The 14400-nt window shown below is 39.5% G+C and overlaps 1 protein-coding gene across 5 annotated transcripts in view; it reads left to right on the top strand.

The window, feature by feature from the left end:
• zmiz1a (zinc finger, MIZ-type containing 1a) overlaps positions 1-14400 on the top strand; it is a 127535-nt gene that overhangs the window by 23243 nt on the left and 89892 nt on the right. For 4 of the 5 annotated variants that reach the window (XM_038293092.1, XM_038293087.1, XM_038293089.1 and 1 more), the window contains exon 2: positions 11396-11507. The exons of the other annotated variant lie outside the window; for it this stretch is intronic. The gene's annotated coding sequence lies outside the window, so the exon portion shown is untranslated. The remainder of the gene's footprint in view (positions 1-11395; positions 11508-14400) is intronic. 5 annotated transcript variants of the gene reach the window in all.

Below are 14400 nucleotides of genomic sequence, written 5' to 3'. Positions count from 1 at the left end.
GCACACAGTGACTGCCTGATACCTGCTGCTCAGGCTCATCTTTTACCAGGAAGTGAAATCTGTCTTCCTGTCTGTCCGCCTGTCTCCCAGCCTGTCCCCGCAGCGCAGAGCCTCAGCAGGGTTATTAGAATAGCCCTGTGGCTGTCACTGATAAGGCCTGTATGCACGCAGCCACTGACAGCGCTGCCTGTCTGCGTACCCAGCACAAGTGGCCCGGGCCAGGGGATTACTGCCTGCTGCCATTTCTGCTGATGCCTTTCTTTATGTTATCCTCTCCAGTCAGATGTGCTGCATTTGAATAACTTGGCTGATGTTGTAGAAATGGAACTCCTTGAAATCTCCGCCTGCATACAAATGAAGGCGTGTATGCGCCCCCCCCCGACTTTATTAGTCTCACGTTCTCCATCTTTTCTCTTTTTCTCCTGCTGGTGGCCATAACTGGTTATTTACATGCTCTGTCACTTTCTGGGCGGAGTGATGCTGATGGGCTGGGCGGCTCGCTAATCCACTCTGCTGCTGTCATTAGAGAGAAGCAAACAGACTATTACCACCACCTCCTCCTCCTCCTCTTTATGCTCATCATAAGCTGGACTCAACCTTACAGACACAAACACACACACACACACACACATGAACACAGTTGCACAGCTGTGATGGAGAGAGCCTGTTGTTTCTTCAGTGCTGCTGAGTAGAGCCCTGCTTTGGTAATTGATCCTGTTTGGTACACGAGGAAGGAGGGAGGCAGCCTCTAAGTGTTGTCAGTTTGCTGCATTAATTTTTCAACCGTGGCCAGTGAGGCTGGAGGGACGGGGAGGGGCTGGTTGCAGAGCTAACCCCGAGTAAAAGCACACTGTACCCATTGGTGAACACACTGCTGCTCATTCTAAAATAAGTTCTCCTCTGTGAGAGTCAATTATGATTCAGCAGACTGGTAGAGTCACTCACAGCCTCCTGCAGATGACAAATTTGTTTTGCTCTGTCTCCCATTCTTCTGCGGCTCATAAATAACCTTGCGGTGGTTAATTGACTTGTGCCTCTTTGTCTGCGTGTTTTAGCCCTCTCATTTTGTACAGTACGTTCCCTCTGATAATAGACAGACTCCAGCCTGTGCTTTCTGATCCCTCATCGGGGCTTTGGACTCACTAATGATGTCATCTCGAGCTGAAATGAAGCACAAACACCCAGTTTCTGTCTCTGTAGTAGGAATTGCTATTATTATTGTTTCTGTGTTCCTCACAGCTCCCACTCATGGATTGTGTGAAAAACACTCATTGCCTATAATTAGCAGGAGCTCCGTGGCTGCGCCGGTCAACGGGCCTGCAGTGGAGCGACGTTAATGTCCGTCAGAGCCACGTTAGCCAACACTTCCCTGAGTCATTAAGACCCGATCACAGCCACAGTGGACGTCACGGCTGACATTTCTACAAATATGAGTCACACATTGTTTCTTTCTTTTATTTAATACTTAAGAAGTCTTTTGAACATCGGATGTGATCAAGTACATTTCACGCTTGTGTTTTGGGGAAAAATGCTGGAGCGCTTAACGCAGGGTGTGAGGAAAAGTTTTGTAATGATGTAATAAATAAAACATAATGTACAATATAAAGCTGCCCTGAGGCTACAGAGGAGTGAAGGCATCCTACTGACAGAATGATTAGATTATAAGGGACAAAACTTTGTTCTTAGCCATAACCACACTCATGTTTAAACATAGTCTAACCAGTGAATTAACCAAAGAAGTGTGACTTAGCTGTCAAAATATAAGCTTTTCCATATAAAAACATGGCTTGTAGATCAGTTTAAGGTGAAAAGATTCAGAAAACTATCTGCACCAAAGGCTCTCTAAAGCTGTGCGATTTTTTTCAATCGTTGCATGCATCTGCTGCTCACACTGTACGACCAAACGCAGGGTTTAGCCGTAGAGTGTGAGCAGCAGCTCACGATTTGTGTTCGGCCCGACGCTCTATGCGATCTACCTGCTCACATTGTGCGACTAAAAACCACGTTGGACTCATCTCCTCAGTGAGATAGATCTGCTCTGTAGCTCTCTATCCTGAAGCCAAACAAATAGAAGGGGGATAATAAGCTCACTATAATGAACTGCTCTGTCTCGGCAATTTGTGCAATTTTGTGCTGAAAGTCCTAAAAAGAAAAGGCGACGACGTATTTGGAAAAAGGACATGGCTGAGCAGGCGTGGCTGCTGCAGTCCGTCAATTTTGCAGACTGAGCTGCATTTCACTCATTGCATCCCTGCCATGCTGCTGTGTTTACATCTGAGAGGAAAGATAAAAAGAAGAATGCTTGTTTGCGCATGCGCCCTGACGACAGTGTTTGAATTTCTCCCGACCTCACCATTCCTGATCAGGAGGTGGTCGTGAGAAGCCGATCGCCGCTCGTAACCCCCTGTACACTACACGACTCACGACGCACGATCAGGCTGAAAGTCAGCCCGATTGAAAAATACTTGCACAACTGCAAAATCCCCCCGAAAATCGCACAGTGTACGCCGGGCTAGTGTGTTTGGGCTAGCATCACATTCCCCTGTTCTGAAACCGTGAGTAAAATAAAAGAAACTTAAAAAAAGGCTGAACATGTACAGTTTGCTTTTTATTAAGTAAGAAATGTTAAAAATTCCTCTACATGTTCAGTTCCTGGTCGATGCACATATCTGATTTTCTTCTAGGTCTGATTTGCCGATTCCAGTTTTGCATGGATATATTTAGTAAAACTGCCTTTTGGAAACGTATCAGTATTGGTCTTATTAGTAAAACTTAAATATTAACATACTGTGTTTATTTCAGGTTGGCTATAGGAAGGTTTTGGTTATGTTGCAGTGATTTTGATGCAGCACAGAATTGTGGAAATTAACCTGAAAGGGAGTATTCCTGTCTTGACTATGATCTTTTGTTAACATTGACCAAATGGCAGGGAAATATATTTTCTGTCAATATTGATATCAGATGTTGTTTGTGCAGATTTTTTATAGTCATTGATTCCTACTCTGAAGCATGTTTTTCTCCTCGATCTAAATTTTATTTTGCTTAACAAAAGTACATAGGAGTACAAGTTGATGATACTGTTAACTGGTGGAAAACAATGTGGGAATTATTTGTTACTACAGCACTGATCTTCTCATCAAATTGGGAAAGAGCAGTTGCAATTCAAGTAAGACGTTTGTAGACCTTTGTAAAAACTTTCTTTTCCAAAATCCCTTTACAAATACAGATATGCTGTGAAACAAAGACATTTAGAGACCAATAGTGGAATCAAAATGTTTTTTTTTGTTAGCAACTTCTTTTTTATTTTGAAAATCTTCTAAGAAGCATATCCTATCATTTGGTTATCAGTTGATTTCAGCTTGAAAAATCCTTTCATTTTCCCTTCAAGCTGCAAAACATCCTTCTCTGAGATGTTGTGGCTTGGTTCCTCAGCCTCTCCTGCATCATTGAAGCTTGATGGAAGTTATGAATCTGAATTTACTTGTGCGTTAGATATAATTGAATGCAACAAGGCTCTGCAGAATTGAAGACGAGCCTTTAAGTATCATCACGATCCAAAGGGGCGGTAGAGTCTTTAGCTAAGCTTGTGAGGTTGTGATTATACATATATTCATGTAGATTAAAAAAATAGAGTGCTGTTAAAAAATATGCTGTTATATTACACTTAACCAATTTGAAATCTGTATTGGAACCAAGGAATCCACTGATTTAAACAGTCTTGCTTAAGTGCTTCAAATGAAGGCTTTAACATAGAAATCAGTGAAGGGCTTGGTGATTTACAGCCTGTCAGGTCACACAGTGGAGACGCTTCTCTGCTTTGTCCCATGCAGCAGGTGTTTTTTTTTTTTTTTTTTTTTCTCTGCAGGTTTGATTATTCTCCTCCTCCACCCTTTCCTGTCCTATCACCCTCCTGCGAGTCTGGCTAGCCAGGACAGGCCTTCCTCTACTCCAAAACCATGATTGCATTCTTTAGCTATTCCACCCCCTCCTTTAGAACAAGGGCCCACTGCATCTCACTCCCTTTCAAGTAGAGGCTGGCGGGTGTATTTCCCCTTTGAAGATGTAATCTCGAAAAACACAGAGACATCTCCGGGATTATCTTAAATGTCTTCAGTATGTCAACAGCCCAGTTGTGTTACAGAGCAGCTTTGGTCGTTTAAGGAGGTCGGCTGTGATGACAAGCGGAGGAAAATGCTGCACCGCGGAGGTAATCACAGGGTCAATTCTGCCTGACTCGTTTCAGGGCCAGACTCCTGCTGGTAAACCTGGATTTTAAAAGACACAATGAAATGATGCGTTTCTCCCCCTGTGGCATTGTTGTGTTTACGATCGCAGGCGGTGGAGCTCTCAGTAACAGATGGTGTTTGTAGGTAAGGCTTGTTGATGTCATGGTATTCTCCAAAATAATGTGACAATCCTAACCGTGCAACATCTTAACTGAGCTTGCAAAGTAAGAGCAGAAACATCAGGAAGTAGACACAAGAGGGAAGGTTAGTATACGCCAATTTATAGGCACATAAGTGGGCGCTCCTTGAAAGGGATCTCGACTTTGTAATCATATCAGATGTTATCGAGGGGAGATTTTAGGAAGGGTAAGTGCCTGGAAACTAAATCAGAGAGAGGCTGCCTAGGGAACGCGTTGTTATCATAATTACCTGCGGAGCGATGACTGCAGAAGCAGTGTTGATGTTGACACCGAGCTGCCCTTCTTCCTCTCTCCTGACAAGGCGGTTTTTGTGTGGGCCGCTGCCTGCCTTGACATCACTTTGTTCTTTGTGTTTTCTTTATTTTCTTTTTTTTCCCCCCTCCTCTCATTTCAACCAGAAAAAAAGACACTGCAGGCCAAAAACTCAAATATTGTCCCGGTGAGATCAGGCTCACAGATTGAGGACAGAACTACGTCAGAGCATACGTGCTGGTGCTGGAAGGCTGCAGGGTCAATCCTGAGAGCCAAGGCAAAACGGAGGCCTCACCGTCTATGTTTCAAACAACTTGTTCCTTCTCATACTGACCGAATGTTTATATTTTACATTAAAGTGCCTTTGAAAAGTATTCATACCACTTTTCAAATTTCCTCTTGCATTTTCTATGTACTTTGGAGGTATTTTATAGTTAAATGAGTGAGCATATGTTACCCTTACTGTACATTTAGGGCTGAAACAATCAGATTAATCGATTATTGAAATAATCGCCCACTAATTTAGTTATCGATTAATCATTAACTGGAGCATGGAGACTCTAAACCATGCCTTTAGCTGACAGAGCGTTCCAAATAGAGCAGTAATTATATCAAAATTGTAAAAAATTACATACAAATTTAGCATTTAAGATGACAAAACCATTTTGTCTGTAAATAAGCTCTATCCAGAACTCCTCAAGGGGAAAAGTTGAAGTTTCACCTTGTTTAAATTCATTAAAAAACCTTCTCTAAGTAACCTCTGGCTAGCTAATAATTGACAAAATAGTCGACAGATTAATAGATTTGCAAAACAATTGTTAGTTGCAGCCCTATGTACATTTAACGCTTTGCAGAGCATCCCTCCTCAGCAGTCATAGTATAAGGAAGGTGAATTCCAGTCATATTGGAAGGATAACATCTGTCTTTCCTTTTCTCATAAATGGATTTGAAAGAGCCTTTATAAAATAATGGTAATAATTAAACAGGTCTGGCTGCATCTAGCTCTGTCTATCTTTCTATCATCTCTGTCATATTCTCCGACATGCTGAAGAAAATAATTTCCTAAGTTTTGAAGGGAAGTAAAGTCTAATTTTGGTCTCATCTGACTAGAACACTTTTCCCCTCATATTTTCTGCATCCTCTATATAGCTTGCTTCTCAAAAAAGAAACCTGATTGAAACTCAAGGGTTTGAATATTTTTGCAAAGCAACACTTAATCTGAGAGAACAAGGCATGTTTGGGTATGAGTGAAATACAAGGATGACTGGGAGAAATGCTTGACCTGCTTGTTTTGCAAAATGGCATTCCTTTACTAATTTCCTCCTGATAAGTATCTGACAGCTCATAGCAGAGTGTTTTATCTTGGCTGAAGGAAAATGGCTTCTCTCAGTTTCGATCAATTTTAAAGCCTGTGCTGCCGCTGAAAATTGCATTCTCTGGCTTCCATGTTCTTTTATTTGCATAAAGGTAATCAATCCCAGGCAGTACAGCCGCCCGCTGCTTTTAGCTTAACTTGGACTTTATCCTCTCCTTGCTTCTTTTCCTTTCCTTTCTTGTCTATTGCAAATTCTTGCTCTTTCCTCCTCCACCTAGCATAATTGATGGGCCTTCTCTGTGCTAGGGGCATTGATTTTTACTGCTCGGCCGCTCTCTCTCTCTGGTTTAACAGTTGATGAGTTGTGTTAAGACACCCGGGGACGGTCCTGCTTGTTTTTAAGCAGATGAGGTCGGCCTTTATAGCCCTCCTGTTTCCTCAGGCTCGGATGATAAGGCGTGTTTATGTACACATATGCACACACTAGTGAGCTTGTCAATGAGTAGCCACTAGAGAGGAGGATTCCCCCCAGGAAGCTAAAGTAAACGTTGTGGCGTTAAGGGCTTTTCTCAGGCAAACTTGGGCTTTGTCGTGCACAGCATCAAACATCCCTTTAAAGACTTTGCACAGAAAATTTGTTAATCCTACCTAACCCTATTCACGTTTTAAGAGTCAATCGACATCATGAAATGGAGATCTGGCTTTTGCAAAGAGTTAGCTCAAATCTTAAGAGGTGAGAAAAAACTTATAGCCTCCCCACATTCCCTTACAACCCCCAGCCGACGTTGCTACATGCAGGCTCAGAAGTCACGGCTCCAGACACAAACCTTATTTAACACCATTAGTCTCTTTGAGGATTTCTTACGGCAGACTCTTATATCCAGGATGAAAGAGTTTGCACTTCTGACAGAAGGGGTATCAAAAAAAAAAGCTTGGATACGCAGAAGCTACAGCGCGCAGCCTTTCACTGCGACATTCACCACGTTATTAAGAAGTGTATTGCTTTGTGCTGTGTTGCTCTCAACACCATCTGTAGCGAGCTGCTCAAGTGGTAGTAATTTTCCTCTAGTCTGGTTGTCTCTCGTGCGCCGTCACAAGTGAAATTCGATTGCGGATCTCGGCGTTCTAGCGCATTTAGTTTCTCATAAATGTTTGCATTCCAGGGTGATTGCTCCTTGGCAGCCACCAATATGCAAAAGAAGAAAAAAAAAGGTGGAGGTTCTGACAGAGAATTAGATTTCCTGCTTATTTTTTTTCTCAACTTTTAGAATATGGTAACAAAAGTCTTAATTTGTTCTGCTTTTAACCTTTAAAATAATCAAACCGCTTATATAGTAAAGCAGAATTGATTTCACTGGTAGAAGGATCGCATTATGAAAAAAATATGGAAGTTTACATATGGCTTCCATAACAACTTGATACAATCTGTTTTTAACAGGTTGTCCTTGCACACAGAGAGCACAACTGCTTTTAAAAGGGTCCGCCGATGCCTCTGTTATAGCTGTGTAATATCAACCTAATAGGCTTACCTGTCAGCAGTGCATGAGACTTAGAAGCTGTAAATCACATTTGTCTGCAACACCTGCTCGCCTCCCTGCGTATTTATGGTTTTCTCCTCCCCCTCATGTCCTCTTGGTTTTTTGGCCTCCATCCAGAGTCAACCCCCTCTTCCCGCATTAGGTTCTTCAGTGTGTTACCGTCTTCTTGCGGGTTAAATGAGCGAGCAGGTGTTGTGTTGTCTGTAGGGTCGACATGCACCCTGGCTTTGTAAAACATATTTTTGTTTTTTTTCTGAATATTAATATATGAGGCAGAGATAAAGCAGTTTGTGTCACATTTGAGTAATTTGTACATTTCCCTGAGCTTTTGAGTCTTGGCTTAAAGCTGTTTTGCTTGATCTCATCGTCCATGTTCATATGGAAAAGTGAATGTTTTTATACTTCAGTGTTAAAAACTGATTAGAAAGTGAAAGAAAGTGTATTTTTTTCAGTATGAGATATTACAGAGTGGTGTTAATGTTTAGATCATCAAAGCTCAGGACTAAACCTTCATGTTATCTGCTTTGTAGGGTATGTAGAGCTAAAGTTCGATATATATTTTGGGGGCAACTGTCCCAAAAGAAAATCTTCTTTAATTTATATATTGTATTGCATCATATAAAGGTTTCTTACAACCATACAGATGCACCTAATTCATCTGACAGTTGGCCACATGAACCATAAATATTACATATCCAGTGTAGATAGTAATGTCACCACTTATTTCCTCTGAATGAAGGACTGCTGCAAAGTTAATAACTCGATGCACTTGGCTGTCATTTCCTTTCACAGAAAACTCTTACCTCAATGACATTATAATCTTAATAGACAGCCTTGTATTGCAATTACCATCAGTTTGAACTGTGCCATTAAATATAACCTCTCTGTGTTATTGTACCGTAATGCTATGATTTAGATTTTCTATGTGTATTTTGATGCGATTAAAAATGTTTGGACCCGTTTTTCTCATAAAGCATCTTGACTTGGTTTAGTTTATTTATTTATGGTAACAAAGGCGGCATGATTTAAAAATCCTATGACTACTTTATTGTTTAATATTGTTTGGCCCTGACATATCTGTGCCAGGAGTGGCCTTCCACTTTTTATTAGACCCGAACACGCTGCATTTTACATTGCCATGCAAAGCAGGAATTCATGACACCTGGAATATATTTGCTATGATTTTTGTTTTGCATTCCAAACAGTCCTTTGCAGTCTTGACAGAATAGTTTTAACTTTGAATCTCCGTTCAGTTTAAAAAAAATAAATATTTTTTTAAATGTATTTTACAGGGAGGACTCAATGTTTTTAGATTTTGAGTCAAAATACTTAAATATATTTCAGATTTTTTTTTTTTTTACTGTTAAATTCCATTTCAGCACCTTGATGAAGCTAAAGTGGATCCTTATTTCAGCACCATTTCCAGCCATGGTTTAATGTTCATTAGCCTTTTTGTTCATTACTTAATCATATATTGTTTATTTTACCAAAATACTTTGCCAAAAATAATCTGAAAGTCATGGCGTTATTTTTAAAATCCTCATTTAAGCATTGTGATTAATTACAACGAGCACTTTTATAAGCTTGTCTCTGTCAACACAAGGCAACTCAAAAACGACTTCTTTCTTTGCTTCAAAATAAGAGTATTTTTCAAGCTAAATTAAAGGATTTGCTGCATTTTCAGGACTTGATAACTTAGATATGCTTCCTCCAAAAAAAAAAACACTTTTAAGACGACTGAAATGTGTTGAGGTGTGTTGTTGTTGTGGCCCGTGTACTGAGGTTTTAATCTTTGTGTCTTGGGTTTGAGTCCCAAACTGTTGACCGTAGCTGCACGTCTTTACCCTCTCTCCACTCCCTTTTCAAGTGTTTGAAACATTTTCTATAATGTTGGCTTGTTTTATAATTTAAAAAAGTATTATTTTACATTGACAAGTGCCTTAAATTTTAAATTAATCTGTCAAAAAAAATGTTTTTTCCTTCTGTGAGGAAAAAAACTTCATGACAAGCAGCTCATCTTATTTCAGAATAAAACTGTGGTCTCCTGATGACACAAAAAGACATTTCATCCAATCGCTACCCCATTTTTTTTTTTTTTTTTTAGAAACACTGATTCACAATCTTTTAACAGCCAAACATGCCGATTCTGATTTCCAGATACAGATTTTCTTTTATAACTGACACTGTCAGTTGTTATAAGATTGCAAGACACGTGATATTTCTATCTTATCGTACTGAAAAAACATCAATAATTGACTGCGAAATAATAAAAACTTCCATGCAGAAATTGGGTTATTTTCAAACCTGTACGGAGGTAGATCAGACTGGTGGAAAGGATCGCTCAATTGATCAATTCACCCCTATTTTTTTTGTTTCTTTGTTTCTTTTTAGTAATTATTTCTCATTGTGAGATTAATTTGAAATGTGAAGTGTGTAGTTGCCATGTTAACATATGCCTTATTGGAAGGGACCTATGAGGACATTACATGAGTTCTGCATTTAAGTTCTTCTAAAGTTTAAAATAACCTGACCAGACAGAGTCGGCTTTGTTTTAGGTATTGTCACATGCCATGAAAAAGAAAGAAACAATGACAGTTCTCTCTGTTCTATCGGAGTATATTCAGACCCATTTATTTAATTACAACATTACGTAAAAGTTCATTTATTTAAATAACTTATATCATGGAAAACTCATTTTATATATTAATTAGACACAGACTGATTTGTTTAAGGCTTCATTTCTATTAATTATAACGATTTTCTGCTCAGCTAATGAAAACATGACATTTAGGATTCGAAATTATATCAGACCAAAAAAAACATTTTAGTTCAGTAATGTGGTATAAATTAAATGTATGTTTAACACCTGCTTGTGTCAATTTTTTTTTAAATCAAAAAATACTTTTATTGTTGGAAATGAGTCTCATAGGGCACATGATCTTCTTTACAGAGTTTAACAGTAAAATCGTCAATTCGCCTGTATTCTTCATCTTCTTGCTTATTACTTATTTTTCCCACTTAACCTCTTGGTCAACAAAGGACTGCACACATTCTTTTTGGAGTTTTGTCATTAATATTTGGCAACTGTTGTTTTTTTCTAAAATAAAAATATGAATTCAGGGTGATATTAGTTGTGTAAATTATTATTAAAAGTTATGATCTGTATATAGAATTTAAAAAGGACAGTGTTGGTTTTTACTCCATAATGGATCACTACTGTTTTCTTTACTAGCTATTATGGGACGTAACACTAAAAGGAATTAAATAGTTGCTTCATTATGAAGCCGAAAACTGTAGTTTTTGTAGCCAAACTTTGTTTAAGAATATATTCAAGCAGGCTGCAAATGCTTTAATGGGCTAATCCCAGCCCTGTGTGGATGTGTGTTTTTAGCCTATGTTGGATTTGTGTGAGGATTTAAGGAGGGGTCAGTGAAGCAGTGAGAAGAGACTATGAGGGTGTATTAAGGCAGCAGTGAATCTCACCGCTCTGTGTGTGTAATGGACTCAGGATGAGGGGCTGACCAAGCACCAGACGGCTGATAACCTTTGGGAAGGACATTGTTCCTGTGCATGGGGTGGGGTGGGGGGGGTCTTCACACAGGTTTGCTGCAGTATATAGGCTACACAGGGCCAGTGTGATTGGTGGTGCAGTTGTTCTTTGGTTCATTGACTCTCCAGCAGGGTTAGGAGGTAGAGTAAATGGGGCAGTATAGCAAACTCCCTCATGGCTTCCTGCATACATTTTTCAACACCGCGGTGTGTTTCTCTGTGATACATTTGTCCTCTGTCTGAACCAGGTTCTCCCCGGCATTCCATTAAGGGGAAATTTAACAGCCTTTCTCTTCTGTCTTCCCTTTCCTTCAGATCTCCTCTTAAGGAGAGGTCAGCACCGGATTGTGCAGGAGGAATACATGAAGGGCGGGGCGGGGGAGGGGGTGCCAGCAGGAGCAGCACAAGCACCCCTGAGGTTACACAGGTAAAAGGATATTTCTTTTATTTCACAGATCTTTGATTGTAGACGTTTCTTGTTCCAGTGCTTTACTCTGTGAAAGCGTAGTGAGGGGAGCACTGGGACTGGTTTTGATTGGGCCGTCCGGCGCTGGTGGCTTTGGAGAAACTGGAAACTGAGTAGCAGACTGCAGCTGGTGTTTATAAGGGGCTGGGCAGAATCCTGCTTGGCTCTGTTGGAAAAGAAATCCAGCCAGACTCTACTAAGAATCCTGTGGCCAGTGTCAATACTTGGAAAAACCAACTGAAACATGATGAAATGATTCGGAATTTCTTTCCATTGTGTCCAGACAGGAAAAGAAAAATCTCACAAAACCTTTTTTTTTTTTTTTTGAGCAGCATCATTTTTGTTGTGAATGTCAGATTGTCGTTATAGATTCAAAGGCGCTTAGATTAGAAAAGTTTGACCACACCAGCTGAGACCAAGGAGTACCGAGACCAAGACAAGGCCAAGTTCTTTAGAGGACAAGACCACTAATATATAAGGTCTTGGTCTCGGTACTCCTAGTCTTGACTATGAAATTAGTGAGATGTAGCTGGGAGAACATCTGCCCTCCATAAGCTTAAAGAGTCTGTTGGCTTGATCCTTAAATAATCATAATAAGGGTGAAGTCTCACTGATGGAGTTGGAGATTATAATGAAATTATCATTTTCTTCTGCTCTTCTGTCAGGATTAATGGTGAGTCTATGAGCAAAAGCAGGTTTCTTATTGGAAAGATCGCCAGTCCATAGCTGGGCAACATATTGAGATCCACTCATGCACACACCCAAAGCAATTTACACTCATCATTCAATCTAACATGGAGAACATGGAGAGAACCCACACCCACAAAGGGAGAACATACAAACACCATGTAGAAAGATACTAGGCAGGATTCAGACCCCAAACTATGTCACGCTTCCAATCATAAAAATTTTCTTGAAAAGACTTAAATCATAATTGTTTTTATTTGTATCATTCTACCAAAAAAAAAATAAAAAAACATTGAGAGGAAAGTAAATCCATCTTTCCACACCTTAGAGGTTGGCAATTAAGGCTCCCAGGTTTAATAACTCACTTTGTGTTTGGTATTTAAAGATGCATATCCTCCACCTATTAATTTGGGTTGTTTGGTAATTAGAATATTATCTGCATATTGGTGAAAGCATACAAGCAAATAAAATTTTACACATGAATAGCTTTGCATCTTTTATGGCCATCTACTCTGCATGTGTTTTAGTATGTTCAGACCCTTTGAAGATTAGACCTTATGTGTTTAAGCAAATACCAAAATAAATCAGAAACAGATAAAACCAATCAGCAAGGCTGAAACACACTTCAAAGACAGGTTTCACATTGTACCTAAACAAATACATTCAGGTACATCATGTACTGTCAAGAAAATAAAGGAAACTGCACTCTGTTACAACAAATGGCTTATTAGGGAAGTCTCGCTCTGAGTGTCTTTGTTCTAGATACCAATCCAAGTCATTTAGATCTGTGCAGGATATCGCTGCTACCTCTTGATTTATGACAGGCCAAGAAGTAGCTTATCTTTGGGAGATCTAGAGGCTGCCTGTCATTTAACACTGATTTTTTCTTGACATGGGCATGGTAAAGACTGTCTGTAGTGAAAGATTTATTTTCCTCTTACCTGATCCATTATTACAATAGCCACTCTAGAGGAAATTATTGACACTTTTGAAAGTGAGCATTGCTGCTGTGATCAATAAAGTTTAGGTTATTTCAAAATTAATTGTAAGCTAAATTTTGTGCTGTCAAAGATAATGTGATGAAACAAATTCTGCTTTTAACACCACTCAATTATTTTGCACTCACTGTTTTTCTGACAATAAAACAGAGGCAAACATAAATGAGAACAAGAGTTTTAAAATGTTAGCATGATCAAAAATATGATTTTCTTAGTTGTCTCATCTCCAGTTTCGGAAACAGCGAGGATGTTCAAAAGGCAGGGATGTGTATTTTTATCTCTGCTGGTGCGATTCATTCTAGTTTCATCTTGCGGCCCATTTTTCACTTTTATAAGCTGGCTCTTTTCTTTGGGATTGTCTGCTGCAAACGATTTCTCACAAACAACCAGAGGTAAAAAGCCGTGTAGAGTGGGAGGATGAGAAAGAACGTTGTCTATTCCCTTCCAGCTTAGGGACAGAGCAGAGCAGGTTGAATGGGGATACTTTCTTTCTTTAACAATGTCTCACCCTGCCTAGGGGTTGTCCTTCCTTCTGTGGCTCAGTAGTTAAAACTTGACATTTCCCTGCATCATGTTGTTGCTCTACAACTCTAAAGTCCTTAAATTTTCAGTTCATCTTTTCACCTCTTTGCATAATAACTAAAAAAATCCTCAAATGATTTCTCTAAAAGATTTATAGTTTTTGGATTAATTTTAGGTAGATAATGTATCGCAGAGCAACAATTTCTGCAGTATTTAGGAGACAAATACTGATGATGTACTATATTTTGGATGCGATCTAGTTCTGCCCAAGGCCAGAGTTTGTCTCACTCTATATCTGACATTTTCTTTACAAACCTTAATGCAATTTTCTATGTTATTGTTTTCTTGTTATAAATCTTGCTAACGGCTTATTGTTTCAGGCTGTCTGCCTGACCATGAAAATGGCATTGTTCTTTGATTGGTTTCCTTGTCCTTAAACAGCTGGATATTCTTTCAACAAGACCTTATAAATGATTCCTTATTTGACCAGGTTCTATATGCTTTTTATATTCCTCTATTGTAGAAATATTTCTCTCTTGCTTTGCATCCAAAAGGATTAGGTAGGGAATACAGCCCTGGCAGGATTGCACCTGAAATATTAAAATACACAACAACTGTGGGCATTTCTTTGAATAGAGGAATAGATT

This window comes from Cyprinodon tularosa, unplaced genomic scaffold (genome assembly GCF_016077235.1).
Source record: "Cyprinodon tularosa strain WSP-4 unplaced genomic scaffold, ASM1607723v1 ctg32, whole genome shotgun sequence".
Lineage (NCBI taxonomy): Eukaryota > Metazoa > Chordata > Actinopteri > Cyprinodontiformes > Cyprinodontidae > Cyprinodon > Cyprinodon tularosa.
Note: the sequence above shows the minus strand (reverse complement) of the source record. Positions and strands in the feature narration are given on the sequence as shown.